Here is a 27514-nt window from a genome sequence, read left to right on the forward strand (position 1 = left end):
CAGGTCTGCATCCCCTTAACAATTGTGTGTATTGAGCCGTACTGTATTGTACCCATTCTGCAATCTGTTAAATAAAGTTTTCATTCATTCATTCATTCAACTAACCAAGAGCAGAATCTGCTGTCCTGAAACAGAGCCAGGTCACTGCTGGGTGTGAGTTATTCCACGTTGCGTCTCCTGAGTTCAGTTTCCTCTCCTGCTCAGTATGCTTTAAAATGTGCACTGACCTACTCTGGGGTGTGTGTGTGTGTGTGTGCAAGTGCAGTGTCTGTGAGTTCGTTTGTGTGTGAGAGAGATGCACAAGGGGTCTCACTATTCTCTGCAAACGTGCCATTTACCTGAGAAGACACTGCAGCAAGTCCTCCTACACAGATCGAAAAACAGAGGGAGGGGGGGGGTTGACAATAGGGCGGGGAGAATGGGAGGGGCTTAGGGTAACATAACGCCCCCTCTCTTATGTACTTAATATTAATAAGCTCACAGAGGGAGGGTGGAGTAGGAGGGGCTTAGGACAACATAACGCCCCCTCTCTTATGTACTTAATATTAATAAGCTCACAGAGGGAGATAGGGGTGAGTAGGAGGGGCTTAGGGCAACATAACGCCCCCTCTCTTATGTACTTAATATTCAATGAGCTCGAGGCGGGCAGAGCGTCAACACAGATGCAACTTGACAACGAGATACACTTCAGTTCATTCGTTTTTTAGATGCGAAGCATGGCGCCTGGAGCACCTTCTCGCCGGTCGTCTGTAGCGGTGCGTGGGCCACTTCCTCCCGGAACGCGTTTCCTAACTCCTCGGGGGCTCTGAACATCATGGACCCACGGATGCAAACCGTGGGGCTCCTCCGGTATCGTATGCAAATACGTGCGCTGACGTAGCCGATCATGTGGCTTTTGGCGTAGATCCTCCTTGTGATCGCGTTTTTCCCCCTCCTCGTCTGTTGTCTTGCTGGATGGGTTCGACCGTCAGATCCCCGGGAATTGCTCTGTTTGTTTGTTGGTAAACACTCGCTTCGAGACGGGGGGGGATTTAATCATAAACCCCATCGCGGCCACCTGAGCATCGCAGCGAACTCGTCGTGGCGGCGGGCAGGTAAGGATCCAGCGAAGACTCATTGGAAACGATCCCATGAAAAAAAACAAGTCCCAAAGTTAAACCACGACAGACGGTCGCCTTTCTCCCTCGTCGTTGATCTAAGTCGCGAGACTGCCGCCGTTTGTGTGCGCGTTACGAACACGCGTGTGCCTCCTGTGCATATGTTTTAACTTGTCTCGCGACACAACTTTGCCTGTTTTTTACCCGCCGTTTACACCTGACTCCACGGGGGCACGTGCGTGTTTGTTGTCTCGCGACCTGATCACGAAGACGGAGGGTCGACCCGCCGACACACTCAGCGCATTTCGGAGAAAACTTGTGCCGGCGGGGAAACGTCCATTAACAACTTCCAGTCCTCTAATGGAAGTTGTTTTAATGGACGTTTCACACCCGCCGGCATATTCGGTTTTCGCCTAAATACAACCGTGTCACACTGGTCGAAATAGCGGGGGGAAGAGAGAACATCGTGTCTTACTTTTCCTTCCCCCCCCTGCTGTCGACATAACCAGCAAAAATATGGCCGTCCTTTGCCGACATGTTGTTACGTCGATGGCGAGGGAACATTTTTAAGAGAGCCGTTTCCGTACCCCTCCTGCCGTTATATGCGTATCGTTTTAACCACCGGAAACAACCGCAAAACGCCGGGCAGCCACCGGGAGATGCTATTCTGTCTACCGGGAGGGGATTGTAATGTTACTACTTTTGTGTCCAACGTGTTTGTTGTAGACTTTGATTTCGGGGCTGGTTGCTGTGACTCTGTGATGTGGGCGGTACCCCCTGGCGACGCCCCGCCCCTTCGCGACCACAGCCTGTACTGCAGACAGACGGACGCACAGACTGAATCACAGACACACGCACACACTGTGACTGGACTGCTTCTCAATTTCACTGCAGAATACACTGTGAAAGTCAGACATGGTGGCCAGGATTTAGACAGAACTTTTGCTTTGTGAATCGTGCCTCTAATAGTAATAGGCAGAGTGCCTTCCTCTATGTCTGTGCTGCACACCAGCTGTAGCCTACAGACAACGTTTATGTCAGGGGACCTGCCTGTGCTGTAGCCTACAGACAAAGTTTATGTCAGGGGACCTGTTTGTGCTGTTAGCCTACAGACAAGTTTATGTCAGGGGACCTGTTTGTGCTGTAGCCTACAGACAAAGTTTATGTCAGGGGACCTGTTTGTGCTGTAGCCTACAGACAAGTTTATGTCAGGGGACCTGTTTGTGCTGTAGCCTACAGACAAGTTTATGTCAGGGGACCTGTTTGTGCTGTACATGTACGCCCTGTGTTGCACTGTAGCCTACATACTGTCCTGAGGGGACCTGCATGTACGCCCTGTGATAGACTCTGTTTTTTCCATAGCTACTACTGTACATGTTTGACAACCAACCTTAGTGGGCTAGTAATCACAAACGTTCTATACTTAGCTCAACATGTATTGGCCAGTGTACTGACATTCCAACTGAATGTTATCTCACGCTCGAAATGATGATGTCTCAAACCAAGATTGACTGTCTGATGATGTTGCCAGGACTATTGAGATGCAGCCAGCCACTCGGATCAACTTGCTGTCTTACATTTATTTTTTAAAACCTTGGCACAGACAGACTTTATTTAGCTTTTATTCAATGTCAACAGCTCCCATCTGTGGTCGCTGTGCATCGCTTCCTTCATAGTAACGATTTCCTTTTGTCGTTTGAGTTCATTTTGGGTCACGGGGGGTGAAAGCAACCCTTGTTTTGATGTTTGTTTTGCACTGCTGCCTGGTGGCAAAATGAATCATTACCTTGCAGACTACCAGTGTTTACATGACCTATAATTTACTATGGCGCGTATTCTGTACAGCGCGCCGCTTTCCATGAATTCATCATGTCTGGTTCCACAGTCGGCACCATACACAACAAAACAGATATTTATGTTACAATAGATTAGATCAGAAACTGGTTCCAACAAAGTGTTTACAATTCCTTATTCATTACCGTCCATAAGATCCGATCATTGTTATGTACAACTAGATGGATAAGAAGAATATTTAGTTTTTGTCTCTGCTACAGAGAGAGGCTACCCAGAGGAAGTCACTCTTGAAACTAATTATTGATTGTAGGATTTGTGGAATGCTGACATCATAATAACCATCCTGGCATAATATTGTTCATAATATAAATTAAGTGATATTACATCTTTTTGTGAACATTAGTGATTATAAATTACATGACATTAGTGATTATAAATTACATGTAGTGATTATAAATGACATGACATTAGTGATGATAAATTACATGACATTAATGATTATAAATGACCTGGCATTAGTGCTTATAAATTACATGACATTAGTGATTATGAATTACACGACATTAGTGATTATAAGTTACATGCCATTCAGCAACTACGAGGGTTTACATGGGAAAAGAGAGCAAACAGAATCTGAATAGAAGTAAGGACATTAAACGAAAGCGATCAAGAAAGATATAATAATATAGGTAACCTTAGGGCTTAGGGGCCTACTAGCAAAGGAAGCGCAAGGAAGAAAAAACAGGCTATATTAATTAGGGGTGGGACGATACATCGATCTAGATCGATATATCGATCTATTATCAATGACTCAAAAATAAAAATGTCAAATGATATTTCCGTTGCCTTTTTTGAGTTGATCTAAATGTTACTGATTGTGTTAAATGGGCATATAATATCGTCTCATATCGATCGCAGCCACCTGAATCGTATCGTGGCACACTTTGTGATATCGGCAAATATCGTATCGTTGTCCAAAGAATCAATATCGTATCGTGATGAAACTGGTGATTCCCACCCCTAATATAGGAAATGTTTTGGGTCAGATTGGGGTCAGTATGGTTGACATACTGTATTAAGCGGTGTGGTCGGTTGATTTGGAATAAGGGTGAATTAAGCCTATTAATAGACCACATGTAAACAGCCAGTGAAGGAGTGAGAGAGGGTGACAGCAGAGGGGAAGAAGAGGTCAACGGTTCTTCAAGATGCAAGCGTTTTATTTGTCACATACATACATACACAAGACATGTACAGTAGTGCAATGTAGGTGGCCTGGCCATGCCCGCCTCGATTGTGCAAAAATACAGATAATAAAATAGAATAGATGGATAATAGAATAGACATGATAAAAAAGTAATACGAATAAAATACAATGCTAAGCTTACGAAATAAAGGCAATGACTAATATATACAATAATATCCAAATATACAGTTCTGTTTTTAAAGTGACCTTTTTGTAGTGTATTTGTGTGTGGGGTGTGTGAGAGAGTGTAAGTGGGGATGTGTGTGTGTTCATGTGTGCTGGAGAGAAGAGAAAAGTGTGTGTAGTCATAATGTGTGTCATAATAACACGGTAGAACAGATTAGAACTGTTGTCACCAGTTTGTGTACAAAAAAAACTGCTGGGATAAGAGTCAGATTTTCCCTTGTTCTTCCTCAAAGGACAACATTTTTGGTATGGCAACCAGGAGATTAATTTAACATAGATTTTTCACCATACCGTATGGTCTTTCATGGACCCAGGAGTTGGTCGGCCAGCCAATATGAGTTTCAGTCACTTACTGAGTGAGTTGCTGGGTGCAGGGCTCTATGACGCTAACCTTTTTCCCAAGGAGCACATTGTGCTCCTAAATAAAAATAATTAGGGGCACACAAAGAAATTTAAGAGCACAGTGAACATTTTTCAAGTAATAGAGTTTATTAACGAACTATTTATTACATGCATATTATACTGGTGTGTGTGCATGTGCATACTAAGGGACAAACATTTGCAATAGCACATACCACCAAAATCACACATTGGCCCATGTTTACTAGACGCAAAGGATATCTGTTGTCAAGCTGCTTTTGTATGTTGTAGTGTTGTTATGATACCAACATTTTGACTTTGATACAGATACAGATAGGAAAGGTAATGGAATATATTATTAGATGACAGAACATGAACAATTCTTTATACAATTATTTAATTCATTATAATTTAAACGCTATTGAATAATAGTTCATTAATATAGTAATGAATACAATTATGCCGTTACAGCTACTGAGCTATATACTATAGCTAGCCTACTGTCCATCAATATCTTCCTTTTGAATTAAATGGGTTCAGGAGAGAGATGTAGAGAGAGAGAGTGAGACACACACACAGAGAGACACAGAGACTCAGCCCCCCCCCCCCCCCCCAGTTAGCAGATAACATTACAGTAGTAAAGGTTTTTAGCGCAACATGGGTATACAGGACGCGTGAATACTTTCGACAACAAATGTTTGTTTCCGCGTTTGAGTTTTGCGCTCTGATTGGCCAGGTCATGTGACATGTGCGCCAATCGTGGGACAGCAAGTTCTGCGCCTATTTACGGGTCTAACAGCCTGCAAACTACCTGGTGTTCTATCGCCATGCTCTAAGACAAACTCTAACCTTAACCAACTTCGAAAGAGTGCCTAAGCTTAACCGTCGGAATCAGGGCAGGCGTTCTATCGCCATGCTCTAAGACAAACTCTAACCTTAACCAACTTCGAAAGAGCGCCTAAGCTTAACCAGTGTAGAAGCTTGCGGTCCCACGATTGGGCGTACATGTCACATGACCAGAAATGACCTGGCCAATCAGAGACGCAGAAACAAACATTTGTTGTCTAAAGTATTCAGGCATCCAGGACTGGCGAGGATGCAAAGCATGTTAGACCATTGGAACCGTTGCTTGCAGAGTTTTCGTTGCACATAGAAGCAGCGTGACTCGAGATGAGTTGTTACAGAGCTGGTCCGCACTGCTCCGTGTCTATTATGAAATGACAATTGTGCATTGACATGCTACTGCTCTGACTATGCTATACCTTACTACTGCTCTGACTATACTATACCATACTACTGCTCTGACTATACTATACCTTACTAAGTTACTACTGCTAAATGTCGTATCACAACCATCATTGTTGTTTCCGGCCGGTCCACCTCGCTTGAAATTGCAATGTATTTCCAATGGACACATTTCTAAATCATCTCGTTTCTGTGTGTTCATCCACAATCTATAGCTCAACATGAAACAATTCGCAATTAATCGTAAAATAATTGCGTATCATTTTATTTCAACCAAAAATGCTTAAACACTAATGTTAGTGATGGAAGGGAACACATTTTCTGCAAAAATGGAAAGCTTGGCAATGTTCATTATTACAATAGCCGATAATGCATTTTCCCAATGATAAATCCCTATACGGGTGGACCGTGCAGGAAACTAAAGTGACGTTAGACTACTAGCACCTCCCTATTGGAAGATTCACATCTCTCCCTTTTCCTCTCCCTGTCTACCCAACATGAGCTAAAAATCACATAACAAATTGGGCGATACATTAGGCAGGCAGTGTTCCTGGCTCCAACAAAGTAAATTGATTAATTAAAGAAAATTGATTAGGCGTGTCCCTGGTATGACATCACAAAGGGCAATACTTCTGAACAGGTAATGGCGACCCTGGCCGAAACCTACGTACCTTTTCTCCATCGCCTAAATAACATCCCTGACAAATCCCTACCAAGACTTGTAGTACGAGACCTTTTAAAACTAGGATTTAAATCGCAGCATCATCAACTCTGCCAATCAAATCCATTAACATTATCTGTCCCGCCCCTCTCCCCCTTTTAGCAAATGTCTGACCAGAGGGTTGGTGGTTGTTTTTCAGCCTCAGTCACTAGATACAGTGACCGGCAGGACAGATGGCATAGAGGAGGGGACATGACGTGTGTCCTCCCATAACCCTGTATGTGACTCTGTTTCCTCTGCTGCTGCTGTGTGTGTTTTCACCTGCATGTGTGTGTGTGTTTGTGTGTGCACACGTCACATCAGCAGAGCGACAGAGAGAGCGTCTGTCGGAGCCTGCAGCTGTAAGCCGCCTGCCTGCTTGCCAGCGGAGGGTTTAGACATGGAGCCTGCAGCTGTAAGCTGCCTGCCAGTGGAGGGTTTAGACATGGAGCCTGCAGCTGTAATCTGCCTGCCTGCCTGCAGAGGGTTTAGACATGGAGCCTGCAGCATGGCTGCCTGTGAGTCACGGAGGAACGTCATCGTGGCCCGGCCGGCTCGGCTTCGTCATGGTGTCACACCAGGCCTTTCTTCTCGGCCGTGCTCTGATTGGTTCCTCGCAGACGTGTTGTTAGGTGACTAAGACAACCACAGAGATGAGGTCACCACCTGTGATTAAAAATAAATAAATAAAAAAAAAACAGAACCAGTGAGGGAGAGAACAAGTAAGAGGGAGAGAGAACAAGTGAGACTGGGGGAGAGCGAGAGAGCGAACAAGCGAGACGGAGAGAGAGAGAGAGAGAGAGAGAAAGTGTAAGTGCATGTGTGAAAGGGCAAGTGAGTTCAGTGAGAGAATGGGTGCTGCATGTGAGAGAGATAGTGTGTGGGAGAGGGGGAGAGAGATGGTGTGAGAGATATATAGTCAGAGAGGGAAAGATATAGTGTGAGAGATGGTGTTAGATAGTGTGTGAAAGAGAGATAAAGATAGTGTGTTTTTAACTCATTGACCAGATTGAGGCATAATTTTGTCAAAGCGATCTCTGCTCAGAACTATCGACATCAGAATATGCTAATTCTAATAGATCTATACGCCATAGCGATGCACCTTCACTCTTTCTTCTAAGAACTGCAGTGTAGAGCCATATGAAATCCGCGTTCACGGAATCGCGGACGGAATCGCGGAATTGACCAATAAAAATGGAATCGACTGTAAAACGTGGAATATTGCAGAATTTGGCCTAATCTAGACTGAAATTCCGTTTTCGGGAGGAGATGGAACATTTGGTGCAAAGCAAACATGACCGGGGAGGCGGGGACGCTACAGCGTGTTACACACAACGCGCAACAGTGTCCACGCGTCTGGCTGCTTCGGTGTTAACGTCGCCAAGAAGCTAAGAAATTCTGCAATACGCCCCAAATTCAGAGCAGAGCAGTATCCTAATGACTTTTATGCCTCCGGCGATAAGGTGTTTTGCCAATTTTGTCAACGTATCGTGGACTGGACCCGCAAAACACACGTGCGAAGATCACTCTCCAAAAGCCAAAACACACCAGCTCTCTAACGATGATACAGCTAGAGGGCGAGGCTAATCACTGACACTATTGTGATTAAATAGCTATGTAACGTTACAGTACATAGGACTATAGATGGAAATGATAGCTTCTTGCTAAATCTGGTGCACCATCCATTTGTTTAATGCAAATGATTGTCAGTACACACTGTCCTTTATAAACGAAATAAACTTAAATAGCTATGTAACGTTACAGTACATAGAACTATAGATGGAAATGATAGCTTCTTGCTAAATCTGGTGCACCCAGATTTCATATGGCTCTACTGCAGTGGGCGGGGAATTCAAATGTCCCGCTACCGCTTTGGTTTGGCCTGGCACGGGTTAGCCCCCCATCGCAGCTGTGACGCAGGCGGTACACAGTTTCAATGCCACAAGGAATACTGGAAAAAAAGAAATCCCCCTAGAGACCGAGCAGGGGAGGAAGGAGATGACTCGCAAGCAGATTACACGGCTACAGACCGCGCAACGGACGGCACGCTGCGTTGGACGAGCGGATCGATGGGAGGACAGTATCTCGGATATGTCCTCCGGAACTAGAACTATAGCGAACGGCACTGTGTGTAGGATGAACGCATAAATGGAGGGCAGGGGTGTCGTGGGGGAGGGAGAGACGCTCCAGATCTGTCTTTGTGGCTGGCAGAGAGTAACAACAGTACAAGGCCTCGGAATACATCAGGGAAGGAAGGAGTGCTTGGTAGAGAGTGTGCAGGTTTGCCGCATTGATCAGTACTTCTCCAGAAGGCAGTGAAGTAAGTCGGTTGAAGTCCAGCGGCGGGTAGAAAACCACAGTTCGCAGGATATCAGTAACACTGTCTGTCACTGAGGAGGAGGGGGGGGGGGGGGGGGGGCATGTAGATGGTCCTCAAATGAAAGGTTCCATAGTATAATTATTTATAGGCAAGGTAGACTTTCTTTTGTGAATGGGGTTGTGTTTCTTCATTGAGCATTATCCTTCATTAGGACACAAGTTAGGAGACAAAACCCCACCAATCTATCCTTCATTAGGACACAAGTTAGGAGACGAAACCCCACCAATCTATCCTTCATTAGGACACAAGTTAGGAGACGAAAACCCCACCAAAGACACACTTCTTCAATCAATATCTGAATTGGGAATAAAAGGAGAAAAACACAAACTTCTTACTGCCTTCTACTATCATGCACTCTTCCTACTATACTAACATGTCTCTACTACTATGCACTAGGGGTGGGAATCACCAGAGGCCTCATGATACGATGTTATCACGATACGATAGTATTGCGATTCAAAATATATTGCGATATGCTGAGTATTGCGATATTAATATTGCGATATATTGCGATTTATTACCTTTTTTTACTGCAAAGTAAAACTTTGTCAACATGTTTTTATCTAATAAAATAAAGTTTTCAGTCTGTTCATCTCACTTCAATCATTTTTATTGCAGCAAATGGGATTTTCTCCAGCAGACGGATGTCAACACTGTAATGTACCTGACAAACTGAACTGTTTGTATTAGTCATATTCCAACTTAACTGAATGCACACGTGTGTGTGGACTACTGTACTATTACAGGTATTGAAATGAACAATGCAACTTCTTTATACAAACAAATATATCCAACTTTTTTTCAAATGAAAAATAAATAATAAAATATCGATACTTGGCGTCCTTGTATCGATACAGTATCACCACACAAAGTATCGTGATACGTCTACTACGTATCGATATTTTCCCCCACCACTACTATGCACTAGTGTTGTCACAATACTGGAATAACCCACAGACTACTAGCTAACTCACAGGCTACTAGCTAACCCACAGACTACTAACTAACCCACAGGCTACTAGCTAACTCACAGGCTACTAGCTAACTCACAGGCTACTAGCTAACCCACAGACTACTAGCTAACTCTGACTACAAGCTCAGTGGTTCCCAAAGTGGGGGTCGCCAGATGGGTCCCCCGTGGGGGGGGGGGGGGGGGGGGTCGCCAGATGATTTCCAAACAAAAAAAAGATTTCCAAATTTTTTTTTTTTTAATGCAGTCAGGCCACTGAACTTAGAAGCAGGCCAGGCCAGTGTTTCTGGTTGCAGCGGCGCAATAGTTAGATAACCTATGTGGGGAACAACCAGGAAATCACTGCAACTCAGGCTTTGGTTACAGTAACAAGTTGGAGTGTTGGACGTCCCGTGACGAAGGCCGGGAGATTGCGACCCCCTCTGCGTGCCCCCCTGTCTTCGGAGGTCTCGTAGTGGTGTGCCGGATGTCCCGCGATGATGTCGGGAGTTCGCGACCCTCTCTGCGCCACCCCCCTTCCCCCTGTCTCCGGCTGTCCCTGAGCAACGACCGGAGTGTTGAATGTCCCGTGACTAAGACGGGGAGGACGTGACCCTCTTGCGCCGCCCCTGTGCCTCAAATAGATCCGCTATCAACTCTATCTTTAATCTCTCAAAATGTTCAGTTGCTATCGCTATTAGCTCTATCTTTAATTTTTCAAAATGTACAGTTGCTATTGCATGCACTCATCTGTGTCTCACCACACACATGAGTGCATGCTTACCAACTGTCCGTCTGCAACACTACTATCACCGACATCTAAGAAGGGAGATCCCCCCTTGAACGGCCCTTCTAAGGTTTCTCTCCTCCACATTGCCTGTGGAGCTTTTTTTCCCTATTGTTAGGTTTTAGTGAGTTTTTCCTTACCTTCGCGTGGGGTATGTCTGGGAGTGCTTGCATTCTTTCATTTATTTGCATTCATCTAAAAAAATTTTGGACCCTATGGTGTTCTTGTTCTGTTCTTGACTTATTGTTATGTTGTCTTCTTGACTTGTTTAAAGAAGACCTGTACGGCCCATGGGGACATTAACGTGTGTTGTCGGGCCCTATAAATAAATTTGATTTGATTTGATTTGATTTAACAAAAACGTTTGGATGTGGTATCGGTATCGGAACAACTCTACTTGTGTTTAGCCAACACCCATGCCACTGAGTGAGGACTTGGTTGCTTTTTCTCGTTGTGACATAGATTTTAACAATAATTCTGCTTGCAGCTTGATATGATGATTTCATTCCATTTATTTTTGCCACTCTTCACAAGAGCTACCGTTTCTTGCCATATTAGTCACATTGGTTTGATGCTGGGACTCAGGATGAACGCATATTTTTCAGTCCATTCACCTTTGAATTGCAGTCGACTTTTCTTTTACTGGCCATCTTTGAACATGCCATATTTTTCTGCTGGCTGCCTGCTGGCGAAACTAGGCTTCTAGCTACATTTATCTCACAGAGATAAAACTGGGAACGAGGCTACTGTAGATGCGCTGTCAACTCTCTGCTCTGACTCAGACTGAAAGAGACGACACGCATTCCGTGAAGACCCGCCCTACTCTGCACCTGATTTGCAGACTGTGGGTGGGGGGGGAAACGCTGACTGGAGGCTGAATGTGATTGGACCAGAGCAGAGTACACAGACAGTGGCAGTGCAGCCGGACATGCAGAGCACTGCTTGCAGAGGAAATAGCGAGGATGCATTTGCCTTCCACTTTACTTGGTATCACTCCGGAATCATGTTTCAACCAAGTCACTAATGTAACGTTGCTGTCATGAGCCTGCGCTATGGTAGCCTACAAGTGATGAAATAAATAAAACTTCCAACTCGCGCAACGACTCTGCAAAAATTTGCGTGTGGGCCGCACTAACACTAAACTTTGTCAAGTAGGGGGCCGCAAAATATCATCCAGCGGGCCGCAATTGGTCCGTGGACCGCGAGTTTGAGACCCCTGCTTTAATGTAACCGCAGCCTCACACAAGTTGAAGGACTCTCTCTCTCTCTCTCTCTCCCTCTCTCTCTCTCTTGCTCACACACACACACCAGGGTTTCCGTTAGAAAAAATTGTTGCCGGTCTCCGTGACCTGCAAGATTTCAATCTACCGGACAAATGAGATTAATTCCGGTCATAGTTTATTGAGCTTTAAAACAATTGATAGGCAGGCTATATAAAGAATGTCATCCTCAAGGCATGTAGATTTATAATATTATTATTTAAAACTAGGCTACTTTTGCGTATACAGTCATTAATATATTCCAAATAAAATAAGTCCCTCGATACTCCGTGCTGCTGCTGACTTGAAATAAAATAGACCGCGTATGTGGGCAGTCGGTCCGACACTAAACAGCAGTCTGTTATAATCACATTTTTATGAGCTAACGAATTCCGTTATATTGGACATTTGTATTAATTATATCAAGCGAAGAACTGAGAAATTTTGCAGAGAGAGATGGCAACATTATCGTGGCCGGGTTTGCGTGATGTATATCTCCACCTCCCAACGACTTGGTGCTGGTCATAATGTCCGGTGAAAACAACTCCCTCCAAGCACAACTTGACCACCCGAACCGTACCAAAACAGGCCAAAATTAAATAGCCCATGCGACGAACGATTCATTACATTCGTTTCATCGTTGCTCCACCAAGCAGCCGGTCCAACAATGAAAGCTGTTATCAGCGCGAGCCGGCCGCAGTTAGTTTGCAAGAAGCATCCAGCTGCAGACCCGCAGAGCAGCTTTCCAGGTCTGGGGACCGCACTGTGCCAGCAAAGCTGGTGGGTTCTGTGGGTCTGCAGCTGCATGCCTTCCGCAAATCCAGCAGCAAGCTCTCGCTGAGCGAAGCAACGACAACAAACGCAATGATTGTTTCGTTCATCGCATAGGCCACCCAACTCCAGCCCATCCAAATACAATTCAAATAATCAAACTGTGCCCAGAGGGAACTATTTTCACCGGACACTATGACCGGAGAGATTAAATATGTCGGACTTCAATAGATTTTGCCGGTCAAATACCGGTAATTACCGGCTAACGGAAACGCTGACACACACACAAAGGGAGCCGCATGTGATTGGTGGAGGCGGGACCCTTACAAAAAACGAAAAATCCATCAAAATCAGTGTTGTTGCTAATCATTGACACATGCTAGCCTGTAATAATCCCCCCCAGAAAAATCTACTTTGCATTTGATATATTGCAAATATATGCCATCACACACACTGGCATTTAAAGCGTTAGAATTATAAAATGAATATGTGGTGTTATGATCAGGGCTGAAGTTGACTAAAAGATTTATGAAAGAATAAGTGGTATTTCAACATATAGTAATATTTTTATGGCGTTTTTGAAGAGGACAATTTAGTCCCTTATGGTAAGAGTGAGTATTTTTTTCAATCTGACATTACAAAAAAACTGAAAATCCATCAAAATCAGTGTTGTTGCTAATCATACATAATGCTAGGCTGTTTTTTAACAATAATTTGTGATGACATCACAAACACTGGCATTTAAAGGGTACAAATAAAAAAAATTCCTACACCAGAATGCAGGAAATGAAGTCTTTGTAACAAAAAGAATCCTGGTGGGGGACCCCCAGACTAGAGCCATATGAAATCCGCGTTCACGGAATCGCGGACGGAATTGCGGAATTAACCAATAAAAATGGAATCAACTGCAAAACGTGGAATATTGCAGAATTTGGCCTAATCTGGACTGAAATTTCGTTTTTGGGTGGAACGTTCGGTGCACACGCGACCGGGGAGGCGGGGACGCTACAGCGTGTTACACACAACACAGCCGCGGTGCTCAAGCGTCTGGCTGCTTCAGTGTTAACATCGTCAAGAAGCTAAACAATTCCACAATAAGCCCTCAATTCAGAGCAGAACAGTATCCTAATGACTTTTATGCCTCCGGTGATAAGGTGTTTTGCTAATTCTGTCAACGTTCCGTGGACTGGACCCGCAAAAACACTTGCGACACTATTGTGATTAAATAGCTATAACGTTAGGTCATGATAGCTTCTAGCTAAATCTAGTGCACCCATCCATTTGTTTAATGCAAACGATTGTCATTATACACTGCCCTTTATAAACTAAATACACTTAAATAGCTATGTAACGTTATAGGACTATAGATGGAAATGATAGCTTCTAGAAGTTCTAGCTAAATCTGGTGCACCCATCCATTTGTTTAATGCAAACGATTGTCATTATACACTGCCCTTTATAATCTAAATAAACTTAAATAGCTATGAAACGTTACAGTACATAGGACTATAGATGGAAATGATAGCTTCTTGCTAAATCTAGTGCACCCATCCATTTGTTTAATGCAAACGATTGTCATTATACACTGTCCTTTATAAACGAAATAAACTAAACTAAAGGTGCCTAAATTATGCATTACTATATTTCATCACAATATAATAGATATAGCTAGGTTACTGACATTGTCATTGTGATAATGTCAGTAGTAGCTAGCTGTATCTATTGTTTACACTTGAAATATGTATTTTTATTTTGTCACAATATTAATTGAAAAATATTGTGTAAAATTGAACTGTATTTCTGAGTTGCAGCACTTAAAAACATTAAATGGACTGTTATATCTTATTCAATTGTGGACATTTATTCATTCCCACTTATTAGACACTATTTCTGATGGTAAAATGAGCATAAAAAGCTAAATACAGAATTCTGAAATATTAAAACGGAAAAAATGGAATTTGGGAAAAAATTAAATGGAATTTGGAAAATAATAAAACAGATTTCATATGGCTCTACCCCAGACCCCCTGCTTAAAAAGTGGCCTGACTGGGGCTATATTTTGCACAATTTTTCCTGGCCTGAATGATTTCCCCAGTCCGGCCCTGGTTAAAAGCCTCCAATGCTTATTAGTGCGTGTGCGTTTGAACGTTTGCATGTTTTAACCATACATTTACAATTACCGGTATAATAATAAAAAAAGGTTGCAGCTCTCTGACACTGTTATTTTGGGGGGCGCGGCCTGAACACTTTGGGAACCCCTCACCCCTGTACTAGCTAACTCGGACTACTAGCTAACTCGGACTACTAGCTAACTCGGACTACTAGCTAACTCACAGACTACTAGCTAACTCACAGACTACTAGCTAACCCACAGGCTACTAGCTAACTCACAGACTACTAGCTAACTCACAGACTACTAGCTAACCCACAGACTACTAGCTAACCCACAGGCTACTAGCTAACTCACAGACTACTAGCTAACTCACAGACTGACATTCTCCCGGACTCTGACTCAATCAAAGACTGCAAGGAGTCGAGGTAACTGACTGGATTTCCAATACGTTGGTGGCGAGTGACGTTAACATTGTTTCATTGTTTATAGCTGCAAGCTAACCTCAGAGGTTAGCTGCAAGCTAACCTCAGACACGAGGAGCAGCTGCACATGACGGCAGCCGAGAACTTCACCTGAACTACCTTCTGTTCTCTCTGGTGTGAGGAGCAGAGAACTTCACCTGAACTCCCTTCTGTTCTCTCTGGTGTGAGGAGCAGAGAACTTCACATGAACTCCCTTCTGTTCTCTCTGGTGCGAGGAGCAGAGAACTTCACCTGAACTCCCTTCTGTTCTCTCTGGTGTGAGGAGCAGAGAACTTCACCTGAACTCCCTTCTGTTCTCTCTGGTGTGAGGAGCAGAGAACTTCACCTGAACTACCTTCTGTTATCTCTGGTGTGAGGAGCAGAGAACGTCACCTGAACTCCCTTCTGTTCTCTCTGGTGTGAGGAGCAGAGCACTTCACCTGAACTACCTTCTGTTCTCTCTGGTGTGAGGAGCAGAGAACTTCACCTGAACTACCTTCTGTTCTCTCTGGTGTGAGGAGCAGAGAACTTCACCTGAACTACCTTCTGTTCTCTCTGGTGTGAGGAGCAGAGAACTTCACCTGAACTCCCTTCTGTTCTCTCTGGTGTGAGGAGCAGAGAACTTCACCTGGTTTACATTAGGCCACTTGTGTAGCTTCACCAAGCTGGTAACATGTAGCTAGCGGTTCAAGGCGACGGTCTAACAAAGAGTGGCAGTGCAGTGGCTAGAATACATTGCTTAAGGCGACAGCATTGTGTGTGTGTCTGAGATTAAAGTAAAGCCTCTGGTCTACTGCGTTCAGCACTGCCGTGTCGGACAGCACTGGCCAGAGTGATATGACTGATATAGTCTGGCCCAGGGTACAAAATAGTTACACGCCCAGCGCCACTGGCTTGTAGATTTATTCTTTGGCGATTAGAATTTAAGGTCTGCCCGCCACCTGGCGGCTAACAAAATACACCGCTTCTCCTCCAATCCACTCCCTCCAGGCCGCTCACAGTGGTTTAACACTGATGTAATATACTACATGTAGTACAATGCCAAAGCAACAGATGGCGATGTACAAACATGAAGGCCATTTTCAACCAATGAGAAGGGTGAACCTGTGATATCCTGTTCAGGCTTTGTCACTCACATTCTGTTAGAAAAAGTTTTGACGCCATTGTTGTTGTCGTTAGCTTACATGTTAATGGCAGCGACCATAGCATTGTGGCTAGGCTAGCTATCATCTCTTAATAGAGCTAGTGAATGGATAAACAACGTTATTTAACATTGCAGAATGGGTACAATTACAATGCGGCTCAATACAAACAATTGTTAAGGGGCCCAGGGGGTGTAGACTGTTGTAGTTTGAGCTAATTTACACCATGCCCAAAAAAAAATAATCTGCCAAGCGATGTGCCGCGGGGAGCGCTCGATTCAAGGTGAGCGGTGAGCGACTTGGGGGCGGGGTCAACATGAGCGATTAGCGGAGCAATTCGTGACTCATTCCTTCAGTCCACTAAAAATTATGCTAATATTCCTTATGCTGTTTATGATATTAATTGAAAATAGCATATGAGAGTATTATATGTAATAATAACACATGGCGATATACTAAAAAGCTATTTAAAATTTTTGGCTAGTAAAAAATCTGCCCGGCTTGTACTTTTAAAAATCTACCAGCCAAATGGCTGGTAAGTCAAAAAGTTAAGTTTGTTCCCTGGTCTGGCCTCCTGCAAAAACAGCACCCCCTCCCAGAAAATAGTTCCAACGTGTCTGGTGTCCTGTGTGTGTGTGTGTGTGCATGAGCGTGTGTGTGTGTGTGTAGCTGCTCTCCTCCTGCTGTGCCCTCTAGATCTCGGGTTTGGAAAAAGGGAGGGAGACATGAGCTTACAACTAGGCCCTCTGCACACACACACCAGCACTGAATCAACCAATCACAGAACAGAGAACACTCTCCCCCTTTCTCCGTCAGCCCTGGACCAGTCAGGAGTCCCCAAAGACCTCTCATAAAACACACCCACTGCAGGGGAGGCAGCCTGGACTTTGATAGGTGGGAAACTGGGAAATCCGTAACACAGGGCCGGCTATTTAGGACGAGAGAGGGAGGCACACATACATACACACACGCATACACACACACAATTACACACACACATGCACAAAACGGGGCATTCCAGTTATAAAATTTCTGGGGTTTCTGCTCTTGTGGGGAGACTTGGACCTAGAAAACAGTAAACGCCTCAATATAAAACACAGAAAGCACAAAGTGGACTTAGACGTGTTACCTTTTGCATTTTGAAATAGCAGTAGAATGTCTTTAATGACGAGTAGGCTTGTATAATCTTTTTTATATACACATTCCAGGAATTTGTCCTCTGCCTTTAACCGATCCAAACTATTTCTTATGTAAAAGACTCATTATGTTGCAATATATTACAATGTAATATCCTTATCCTTAATGCATTATAATCTAATATCCTTCTTAAACGTTGTAACATGGTGTGGATTGATTTTCACTGCTACTAACTAAATCAGTGTCACTTGCATTTTTTTATGTGATTTGACAGCTGGCATCATCTCCTGATGTATGTTGATTATGTGATTTGACAGCTGACATCATCTCCTGGTGTATGTTGTTTATGTGATTTGACAGCTGACATCATCTCCTGATGTATGTTGATTATGTGATTTGACAGCTGACATCATCTCCTGGTGTATGTTGTTTGTGATTTGACAGCTGACATCATCTCCTGGTATATGTTGTTTATGTGATTTGACAGCTGACATCATCTCCTGATGTATGTTGATTATGTGATTTGACAGCTGACATCATCTCCTGATGCATGTTGTTTGTGATTTTACAGCTGACATCATCTCCTGATATATGTTGTTTATGTGATTTGACAGCTGGCATCATCTCCTACATGAATGTTTTTTCATGTGATTGACAGCTGGAATCGTCACCTACATGTAGAAAATTGACCATTTGGAGACGCAGTGTTTCTGCATGATTGTCCGTCTTTAGTTGTCTAACCCCTGAAACGGGCGCTGAACGGGACCCACTGGGGCGTCACACCAGACAAGATCTGTTGTTTAGTTGCTAGGTAACAATAACATTGTTTCAGTTGCTATGTAATCACATTGTTGTTTTCATTTGTTAGGTAATGACAATTGTTCCAGTTGCTAGGTAATGACATTGTTGTTTTTAATTGCTAAGTAACAACATGGTGGTTCCAGTTGCTAGGTAATGACACTTTCAGTTGCTAAGTAACGACATGGTTGTTCCAGTTGCTAGGACAGCTAATAGCCTAGTGACAATGCCCCCAAAATGTTGAGATACCCCTACCGGAGGTAGAACAAAACACAAGAATGTTTTTCCTCATCTCTAAGGTCTCTCATATATATGAAATGGATTCTTGTATACAAATATTTTACTGCAAAACTTGTTAAATTGATAGATATTGTTATACACCCCCAAAGGAAAAAAGAACCAAAATATAACCTGGCCGTATGGGAGTTGAGACATATAAACTCATGTAGATTAATAATACAAGCTCCAAGAGCTTTCAAATTTGACATGCTAGCAGTCAGACAGTTGCTTAACCTAATAGAAGAACCTGGATGTGAATATCTTTATGCATGTAGGAAATATATACCTATGTACACATACTTAAAATAAGCGGAAATGTAAAAAATGAATATCTATGCAGAATGTTCTCATTTACTTTGTAGTAGCTCTGCCATGGATTGTCATAGAAACACATATGAGGCCTTTTTCGGAAAGGTGTGGTTGTGCTGAATCCAGCAATACCACATGTCTAAATATAGCATGCATGGTCAGGGAGTTACATCAGTAAATGTATGAGGTGTCCTAAATGAAAGAAAATGAAACATTGACATAATGAAGTCTTCAGTCCAAAGCCCATTATCAGTGGTGAGAAAGAAGCATGTTGACACATTCAATGTTACTGCAAAGTAAAGTCACTTGAGGTAATGTTCTGGTCTATAATGTTAATATATTTATGATACATTTAATAAATGATACATTTCATATGATACATTTTTATGATACTTCATATGGAAACAAAGATCCAAGTGAATCAGGTTGAAATAGAAATAGAACACCTTTATTTCAATCTACTGCGTTCTGAGCCCCCTGCTGTATTCACTGTACACACATGACTGTGTGACCAGGTTCAGCTCAAACTCCATAGTGAAGTTTGCGGACGACACATGGTGGTGGGGCTGATCTCTAACAATGACGAGAAGGCCTATCGGGAGGAGGTTGATGAACTGGCACGCTGGTTCTGGGATAACAGCCTACTCCTGAACATTGGTAAAAGAGCTTATTGTGGATTTTAGGAGAATACAGCAGGTGACACACACGCCACTGCGGATAAATGGGGCTATCGTGGACAGGGTGAGCAGTTTCAAGTACCTGGGAGTAGGGCTGCACGATTAATCGTTTTTTAATCGAAATCGCGATTTGGAATGATGCAATTATCAAATCGCCAAGCCTGCAATTAAAAAAAAAAACATTTTTTTTTTAATTTAACCAGGAAGTCCCATTGAGATACAATATCTCCTTTGCAAGGTAGACCTGGCCAAGATGACAGCAATAACATTTGCAATACATCACACAGCAATAAAATGTGCGATACATCACACAAGAACATAATAAATGTGCATGTATACAATACATCACATGTAAACACAAAGCAGAATAGTCTACATGATAGTAAAAGTGTATAATACAGGGTAATACAGTAATTTTGCAGTTGGGACCCGACTACAGAAAGCAGCAACATTCTTCTTGTAATTTTTTTTTAAATATGTTATAATCGCATCGCAAATCGCAATCGCAATATCTGTCAGAATAATCGCAATTAGATTATTTCCCAAAATCGTGCAGCCCTACCTGGGAGTCCACATCACAGAGGACATAACATGGTCAACACACATAGATTCGGTGGTGAAAAAGGCGAAACAGTGCCTCTATCACCTGAGACAGTTAAGGAAGTTCAGGTGCAAATCCAGAGCCTGTAGAATAATGAAAGACCCCGACCACCCCAACAACCGCCTGTTCAAGCTGCTGCGGTCAGGCAAGCGCCTACGTACACACGTTACGAGCACAGAGAGACTCCGGCTCAGCTTCTTCCCCCAGGCCATCAGAACACTGAACTCTCCACTCACAAGTACACATGAGCACACACACACATGCTGCAACCAGTGACGCGGGAAGGGGGGGTGCTGCAGCACCCCCACCTGGCAGGGAGTGTAACTGCAAGGTTGTTTTGGCTTTTATTCCATTGTAATACCGTATCCTACTCAATGTCACCGTCCGCACTGCAGATTTACCCTACTCTTGGAATTCATTACCGGCCAGATCCTCATTGGGGCGCTGTCTCGATAATGCAGTGTTATTAAAGCAGTGTTAAAGTTATGCGTGTAGCAGATGGCCTGGAAGCGTGTATATTTTCCCTAACGGAGTTGCACTTCTGCGTTCGGTTTGCGCGATCTGAGGGAAGGAGGCCATTCACGCTAGTGTGGAGGGGCTAGTCGCTCAAATATATATCGTTTTATATATAATTGTACCAACACAGATATTAGGCAGTACCAGCGTTTCCGTTAGCCGGTAATTACCGGTATTTGACCGGCAAAATCTGTTGAAGTCCGACATATTTAATCTCTCCGGTCATAGTGTCCGGTGAAAATAGTTCCCTCTGGGCACAGTTTGATTATTTGAATTGTATTTGGATGGGCTGGAGTTGGGTGGCCTATGCGATGAACGAAACAATCATTGCGTTTGTTGTCGTTGCTTCGCCAAGCAGCCGGTCTGGTAATGACGACGCTGTGTCAGCGAGAGCTTGCTGCTGGATTTGCGGAAGGCATGCAGCTGCAGACCCACAGAACCCACCAGCTTTGCTGGCACAGTGCGGTCCCCAGACCTGGAAAGCTGCTCTGCGGGTCTGCAGCTGGATGCTTCTTGCAAACTAACTGCGGCCGGCTCGCGCTGACAACAGCTTTCATTGTTGGACCGGCTGCTTGGTGGAGCAACGATGAAACGAATGTAATGAATCGTTCGTCGCATGGGCTATTTAATTTTGGCCTGTTTTGGTACGGTTCGGGTGGTCAAGTTGTGCTTGGAGGGAGTTGTTTTCACCGGACATTATGACCAGCACCAAGTCGTTGGGAGGTGGAGATATACATCACGCAAACCCACGATAATGTTGCCGTCTCTCTCTGCCAAATTTCTCAGTTCTTCGCTTGATATAATTAATACAAATGTCCAATATAACGGAATTCGTTAGCTCATAAAAATGTGATTATAACAGACTGCTGTTTAGTGTCGGACCGACTGCCCACATACGCGGTCTATTTTATTTCAAGTCAGCAGCAGCACGGAGTATCGAGGGACTTATTTTATTTGGAATATATTAATGACTGTATACGCAAAAGTAGCCTAGTTTTAAGTAATAATATTATAAATCTACATGCCTTGAGGATGACATTCTTTATATAGCCTGCCTATCAATTGTTTTAAAGCTCAATAAACTATGACCGGAATTAATCTCATTTGTCCGGTAGATTGAAATCTTGCAGGTCACGGAGACCGGCAACAATTTTTTCTAACGGAAACCCTGGGCAGTACACACATTGTCCTGCAATACATGTACAGTGAATGCACAGCTACATACGCCATTTCGCCCTATATTTCTATCGCTGCTGCGGTCTACAGAGAAATGCAGGCGTCGGAGCGGCGGTGTCAGCCTCCCCGCTGGCATCGCTGTCTTCCTCCACCTCGTCCGGAACCTCCGGGACCCAGTCCGCGTCCTCCTCGCCCCCCGAGCCATTGCTGTCTTCCTCCTCCACTAGCGTGAACGGCCTCCTTCCCTCAGAGCGAGCCCACTTGTATTACCGGCAGCTGGACAGCAACATCGGAGCACTGTGATTGGTCCCGCCCCTATCTGCTCCCGGCCAATCAGATCGCGCAAACCGAACGCGGAAGTGTTATCTCGGCACCCCCAACTCTGACTGACTTCCCGCGCCCCTGGCTGCAACCGCTTTAAACAATCACTTTAAACTAAATGGAAAAGTCACTTTAAAGGAATGAAGAATATAAAAGTCACTTTAAGGAAAGAACAGATGTGGTTCTTGTATAGTATAGTTTAGATATAGTAAGTAAAACATAATGACTGAGTTAAAATTGTATATAGTAGTGTACATAGGAACCAGTGCCTTCTCAGGAATTTAGCATGTCTATTTTTATCATGCACATCTTATGTCTTACCTGTTTTTTTTCTATGTCTATTTTACATTTAGTCATTTAGCTGACGCTTTTATCCAAAGCGACTTACAAGTTCTGTACGACAAGTCATCAGGAAGGGTACAACTCTATCATCAACAATGTTCATCAAAGTGTTGCGTGTTACAGTGTAGGTTAGTTTATTAGGACAAGTGCATGAGGGCGGGTGGCCGACAGGGTCCCTCTCCATGACACTTGGTAGGAGCGGTCATTGAGGTATGATGACAGCCATGTCAGCGCAGATCCAGCCACTCCCATTCCTGCGAGGGCCGCGAGGAGGATCTGATGGTTGACTGTGTCGAAGGCTGCAGATAGATCTAGGAGAATCACATTTTATTATTGTATTATTGCACAATCGATGCGGGCATGACCACCCGCATTTCACTGTATGCCCTGGTATGTATGTGACAAATAAACCTCTTGATTCTTGATTCTAGCAACACATCACCGTCACTCATCCACATTATCAGTGACAAAATGGATCATATTTGGGCAGTCAGGGAAAGAGCAGGAGCAAAACGCAGTGCAAGTCAAGCCCACTGAAAGATACAGTAACACCCATTCCTGACAGGCAGCGACGCGAGCGAGTTTGATTGCGAAAATGATAAAAATTTATTCGTTTCAATCAGACTATCCTGACCTGCCGCGAGCGACAGCGAACTGAGTGGCGATGTCGTTCCCCCCTCAAATATTCGCTCGCTGTGTCTCTAGTTGAGCGATTACGCGGCCGAGTCCCGCCCCTAAACACTTTTTATTGGTCGAGAATCGCAGGCTGCTTTGCCCCCGTGTGCTTCCAGGTAAACACACACACACAGACACACTCGGACAAGCGCCGCGATTCGTCTCCAGTTCGCTCGCTCGCTGCCTGTCAGGAACCGGTGTAGCAGATGTAGCCCTTCACTAGCTTCTCAAAGCACTTCATGGCTATGGAGGTGAAAGCTACAGGGCGATAGTCGTTGAGGCCGTGAATACAATTTAAGTTACTACAGTATAACATAGAAATATACAAGACACAGTGAACACAGGTTAAGGTACTACAGTGTAACATACAATGATATGAGACACAGTGAACATAATTTAAGTTACTACAGTTACAGTATAACATACAATAATTTGATAGACAGTGAACATAATTTAATTTACTACAGTATAACATACAATTATACAAGACACAGTGAACTAGGGCTGCAACTAACGATTATTTTGGTAGTAGACTAATCTGTCGATAATATTTTCGATTAGTCGACTAATCTAACTATTATTTCTGTCACACCCTCCATCTCTGTTTTCTGTGGGCACGGCTCATTTTCCGGGCTCCTGCATGTTTTATGCTCAAGTCTGCACACCTGTGAATGTCACTGTAACTGAGGGGTACAATTCCCTGACTGTATTGAGAGTATGGTATTATTAAACCACTACTTAGTTATGTACTTTAATTACTGGCCATACAGTACATGGATATATCTGGTGAACACCCACACAAGAATACGGCAATGACACATAAAGTTCTAGTTAGAGGTATTTATTATTATTAGAGCAGCAACGGTAGGTTACAGATTGAGAATTATACTTGCGCTTGTAAGGTGAAGAACACTTAAAGTAGGTCAAGAGCCTAAGTCCATGAGAATAGTAAGATGGGTATAACTGACGCCACCTGTAGCATAGTAATTACATAAGGCACACTCGTAGTCAGCTGGAGACACTGGGGGGTTCCCTCCGGTTGTAAGCCGGCAGGGTAGAGGAATGTTCGGGAGCAAAGTCTGGGTCAACGCGGAATAACGAGGCTCCAGATACAGGAGCCAGTGCAGTACTCCCTTGGTCCGCAGACAAAGCAACAGCTAGAATCCAGTATGCCCGACAGCATGGATGAAAGCTAGCCAGCCTCTGGTCCTAGAGGCGGGCTCGAGGGTGCTCCTCACAGGGGTAGATCCCACACGACAGTGGAGTAGACGGTTCTCTGCTCCAGCAGCCACAGTACCAAAGCAATATAATCCAGCCAGAAAAGGCTCTGCATTCGCCGGTGTAGGTTCTCCGGTGTACATATCCAACGGTTCTCGTCTAGGACTCCTCGGGTGGTGGCACGAGTTTAGGCCGCCCAGCCTGGATAAGTGCACTAGCTATAGGTACGACGAACCGGTGGTAATGCTGGTCACGGAAGAACGGTAGCCGCACGATACACTATAAATGATAGACTATTACTTCACATTAGAATAAGTCGAACTCGACGATACGGCGTTAAACTCTGACACTTTAGCTATATATTCGCACGCGGTTCTCAAGGCTCTATTCAGGGGCAAAGAGGCCCACTTCACGGCACGTTGTATCGTGGTGAAGGCTTCAACGTTTAGGATACTCTACTGCTGTATCCACCTGCGACGTATTTATACGTAAGGTGAATAATCTAGTGCCAACCTCAGTTCTGTCTCGTATTACTGCGCAAACCTGGACATGTTGAGACATGCCTTGGCGTTGCCTTTGAACTTGCCATTGGGGGTATGGCCGTTGGCGCCTAGGGGTCGCTGTCCAATAGGAGAACGAATATTATGGTCTGGTTTGTACCTAGGTAAAGGGATATTCCGTGTATATATACAAAGAATATACAAGGGATATCAAACGATATACAAATATTATACAAGGGATCTCAAGCAATAAATATATATATTCGGTTTAATCTGACCCTTTGTAACAGTCACCCTGTTGTCCAGTCCCTCTGCCTTACAGGGCTGTACGCTAAGCTTTTTCACTAGGGGCACACTTGCCCCTAAATGAGAAATTTAGGGGCAAAAAATATTTTTTAGGGGCAAATGTTCGATTGTTTTTGATTTAAAAAAAAAGAAAAAAATTTATTTTATAATTTTTTTTTTTAATAAAATATATATATTATATAATCATACTTGTAGTTGTATTATCTGCGAGACATCGCCACCACGCAACAAGTCAAAATGCTCGCTATATGCAACCAGCTCCACTGTCTGTGTGTACTCGAGTAGCCTCCAGCTACGGCCAGGATTCTCCGGAGCTGCAGCTGGACCCTATACTGTAGCCTCCAGCTACGGCCAGAATTCTCCGGCGCTGCAGCTGGGCCCTATTGACTATATTCAGCGTGCCCTCAGCTCGAATACGCATCGACTCAGTGTTATAACTTATAAGACATTGATATCAGGAGCTATCTGAACTATTTAGTTTAATGGGACGTTTCGTTTTGAACAGTAAGCTAACGCGAGCTATCATGCACTACTAGACTTGCTGGAGGATTTGTTGATATCAGTAGCTAGCCGGCTGGCAGGCTCACCGAGGTCCCAGTGTTCCACTAGAGACTAGTGTTTACAACAGCCACGGGTGCGGGAGGAGCAGCAGACGCCGCAGCTCTCTCCGTGTGTCTGAGTTCAGTTCAGTTCGGCTCACTATAGGAGGTCGAACGTGTCGAAAATATGAAGCAATACTAACTTTACTTTTCTTCATAGCTAAATCAGACAGTCAGCCAGTCTATCAGAGTGAGTGCTCAGTCGATTGTTCCCGCTGATCATACCTGATGAGTGCTCACTGCTCAGCTCGCGTGAGTGGCGTCATCACACGCCTTGGATAATTTAGGAGTGAAATGCGAATGTAAGGCTTGAAAGCACTGCTCGCAAGCCCGCCCCCAGATAATATTTACCAATCGCAACGGCCAATTAAAGGGGCAATTCGCGACGATATCATCGCAGTGTACAGCCCTGCCTTAACATAACATGATCCCATAGCAAATTTAAATAATGACTCATGAAACATTTGAATTTGGATCTTAAGCTACTTGCTTAATCAAATGCATTTGAATAACATAAATACAATAATCAATCATAATGAAAACAATAAAAAAATTCAATAATACAAATTAAAGTGCAAGTTTTAATGTAAAGATAATGTCCAATGTTTTAAAAGTAACTCAAAGTAGCAGCCTCTGCCCCAGCACTGCGGTTCTGATGGGGCTGTTAACCTGGTCCAGGAGGGTGACATGGATCCACTCACTAGGCTCCACCATCTCCAACAGCTGTAGGGGAGAGGAGAGGAGGATGAGTCAGATCAGACAGACTTCTAGGTCTTTTGATTGCCGTGTGTGAGTGAGGAGCTGTGTGTGTGTGTATAATGTGTGTGTGTCTTACTCTGATCTCCTGCAGGGGAACACACAATTTACAAATGACAGCGTCCATAAAGGAACCCGTGATTGCATTGCTACAAACTTATAAATCATCAGATATAAGATAGCTAGCACTAACGTTCCCTGTCTCTGCAGTCTTGCCTGTGCTTTAGCCCAAAACTTTTTTCAAATGAGAAAAAAAGCAGCCTATAGACCAGGGGTAGGCAACCCTAGGCATGCATGCCTGCATAGGCACGTGGGGGCATTTTCATAGGCACAGGGGGCAGCATTAAAAATAAAAAAAGATAAACAAATATAATTTCTTCTTTTTTTTTCTTTGAAATATTATAGTGAAATATTATGCAATTGTCACATTTATCTTGTTGAAATCCTCCCACAGGTTATTTTTACTACCACATATTTAATTGAGACCCTTTATTTGTTTATTATTTCAATTTAGCTGGAAATACATTGCTACATCATTCAGTAACATTTGCAGAGCCTTATAACAAAAACATTATTACGGTCACCATTGTGACCAGTGGGATTAATCAACAAATTTTATTATTTATTTTTCTATTTCATTGAACATTGCACATGTTAAAAGCCATTTTTTTACTCAATGTGAGTATTACCAAGTCAACTTGTGTTCTTAAAACAATGACAATAAACATAGTTTTATTAGGTTGAAATAATGTGGTTGTGTACTTATTTTTCTGTTAACTTATTATGGATTGAAAACTGAACCTTAATGCACAGTAAC

At 43.6% G+C, this 27514-nt stretch overlaps 1 protein-coding gene across 1 annotated transcript in view; it reads left to right on the forward strand.

Annotated features, from left to right (window-relative positions):
- The first annotated feature begins 738 nt into the window (after positions 1–738).
- The window catches only part of zhx2a (zinc fingers and homeoboxes 2a), a 69057-nt gene continuing 42281 nt past the window's right edge, over positions 739–27514 (forward strand). Inside the window, exon 1 of the mRNA XM_084336048.1 lies at positions 739–1094. The gene's annotated coding sequence lies outside the window, so the exon portion shown is untranslated. The remainder of the gene's footprint in view (positions 1095–27514) is intronic.

Source organism: Notolepis coatsorum (assembly GCF_963971535.1).
Source record: "Notolepis coatsorum genome assembly, chromosome: 19".
Lineage (NCBI taxonomy): Eukaryota > Metazoa > Chordata > Actinopteri > Aulopiformes > Paralepididae > Notolepis > Notolepis coatsorum.